The following is a 2816-nucleotide window of genomic DNA, read 5'->3' on the forward strand; positions in this document are numbered from 1 at the left end:
AATTTAATATATTTAGTATACTTTATTGAATACTGAGTTTTTTACAAAGTTTAGAAATTTTAAATTCGTGAATTTTGTTGTTGAATAAACTATCATTTTTTAAAACATTAGTTTAATGAAATTAAATTAAAAAACTTTTCAGGAAATGAAGACTTTAGAAGTCTTAAGCATTTCCACGCAGTCTTATCAAGGTTAAAAGAAAATAGCCATGATCCCTTATGTCATTCAAAAAACTCTATATGTGTGTGTATTAAAAACCTTTCATTTACTGCCTACATACATATATTTTATTTTTAGATATTGGCTTGTAAGTTGGTCCATCCACGTTGGTCCATCCACGTTCTTCCAGGGACGGTGATTCCTAGCCTAGTTAGGGCATTACAGTGTAACATAATGTACTCTGTTCTTACATATTTTTCGGAATACAACCTGCACTGGAAAGGATTCATTTCCGCGCTTAGCATTACCCTGCAGGGAGCAGCAAGAAATACTGTACTTGTTATAATGTTGTAGCTTGGTTCTATTTGACATTTTGGTCTATTTGCATTTAAATCGATTTTTTCACCTGAATTTGACACGAGTTTAAACTTTTAAGCTCTATTAACTGCTTCGGTTGCTTCAAGAGGCAAATTGTAACTTGCTTTCAGTAAAAAAATAATAATAAGTGCGCATGGGCCTCGCTGCGGAAGAGAAGCTTCTCTCAATTCATTTCATAATCGTTCTACAATACTATTGGGTATATGTTCCAATCCACTGAACTTAACAGGTCAATTGTGGGTAAGATAGTAAAGAGTTTTCCTAAAGCAAATTAATGACAGATGGCGAGATAGTTCGAAAGACTTTTGTTATTCTAGCACAAAAGTGTTTGGAAAAAAACGCACTCTCATTCACCACTCGTGGTGAAAAGCTATTTCGATAGAAAGCACTTGTTTATAATTTGCTCGCATTGCTCACACGGTCGCCACGGCCGAGTGAGCAAAGCACAGGCGCGCTATTCAAGAGATCCTACTTCAAGTTCTCGGGCAGCGGATGTTTTTATTAATTTCTTGAATTCACACTTTTTTATTTGTAAAAAAAATTTTTTTTTTATTTTTTTGGAACTTTTTAATTTTTTTCCTATTTAAATAATTTTGTTTTTTCTAGGTTTAGTTTAATTTTATTTTAATTTCTAGATTATATCGTTTTAAAAAGAAAAAATGGATTTGTTTTATCTCATATAAATTTCAGGATCCTGTTTTTTGTCTTCTTTAATTTAATTTTCTTTTAGTTTTTACATTTTAACGATTTTTAAAGCAAACTATGACTATATGCACTTTTTAATTTAATTTTGTTTCTTTTTAAATGAAATTTAATTTAAAATATTTGAAGCTATTGTTTTAAAAAGTAAAACATTTTTTTTTAACTTTTAATTTTAAGGAACTTTTCTAATTTTTATCTGTTTTTTTCTATTTTTCGTTTAATTTTATTTTAGTTTCTATATTTTATTGTTTTAAAAAGACAAAATAAATTTTTTAGCTCATTTAAATTTAAATGCTTTACTCTTTTAATTTAATATTTATATATTGTTTAAAAGTATTTTTTTTTTATTAAATTTTTAAGTATAAATTTTTTATTTTTTATGGTTCAATTTTTTTGCTTTTCTAAATTATTTATAAAACTTGTATTGTTTTAAATATAAAAATACGTTTTTTTAAATTTCATTTAGTTTTTTAAACATTTTAATTATTTAATTTTGCTTTATTTTCATTTTATTTATTTTCTATTTATTTAGATAATAAAGTTTATCGGTAATAATTATTATTATTTTAATTTTTGACTTATTTTTTGCTTTTTCTAAATAATTTTTTAAATTTTTATTGTTTTAAAAATAAAAAAAATGTGTTTTTTTAGTTTCACTTAATTTCTTAAATATTTTTATTTATTTTTGTTTTATTTTATTTATTTTTTCTTTTTTAATTCAATTTTCTTTAGTTTAATTAAAAAAACTTCTTCCTAAATGCGAGCAGACCTTACAATTAGCTTGTCGAAAGGCAGTAAAGAGCTTTCAAGGTAGTTGCCTGAATTGGCCTTCGAAAGACTGTGGTGAGTTGAAATACCGTTGCCAGAATTGCCCTGTAAAATAATGCAACAAAGCACAGCGGTTTTATATATGGTTTGCTTTCTTTTTATTTTTGCTTATCTTTATTCTCATATTTAACTTATCTTTATATTCATCTTTATTATTTTCTTCACTTACCTACACATCCACGATCACCTTCATTCCTTTTATTAACCTTAATCTAAATTTTATTCGTAAACCGTTACTAATCACGTTTGCCAAGCATTAATACATTTAGGAGGCATTATTGACCCCAAACATCCACCACACCTATTGCATTCTTCAAGTAGATTTTTCAATTCTCTACCGCCATTAAAAAAGGTTTACTTCAAAAATTTTTACATCAATATTCAGTGTGGAAAGATATTATTTGTAAATCCAGAACAACCAAACATAAGCACTAAAATATTTACATACCGTCGCCTCAGAAAACGGATGACGAATGTGCAAAATCACGATTTTGGGATTTTGATGCAGATTTACTAAGTTGGACATGCTCTTTCGATTTCTGCAATCCATTTTTTTATATCTCCATTAGTTTTTGAGATATTTCGTGCGCATTTTGTCGTATGTTACATAATATTAATGATTGGGTATGCCTTTTGTTGTATGTGCTGAAAATGCGTCACATACGACGAATTCCCATACAAACGTACCTTTTTTTTAATCATAAAACGTTTGTCGTATGTGGCACATACGACAAATTCCCATACAAATG

The 2816-nt window shown here is 27.4% G+C and overlaps 1 long non-coding RNA gene across 1 annotated transcript in view; it reads left to right on the plus strand.

Annotated features, from left to right (window-relative positions):
- The window catches only part of LOC118741111, a 15942-nt gene that overhangs the window by 11821 nt on the left and 1305 nt on the right, over positions 1-2816 (plus strand). The gene's annotated exons all lie outside the window — the stretch shown is intronic.

Source organism: Rhagoletis pomonella, unplaced genomic scaffold (assembly GCF_013731165.1).
Source record: "Rhagoletis pomonella isolate Grant_MI unplaced genomic scaffold, Rhpom_1.0 Rhpom_scaffold_00006, whole genome shotgun sequence".
Taxonomy (NCBI): Eukaryota; Metazoa; Arthropoda; class Insecta; order Diptera; family Tephritidae; genus Rhagoletis; species Rhagoletis pomonella.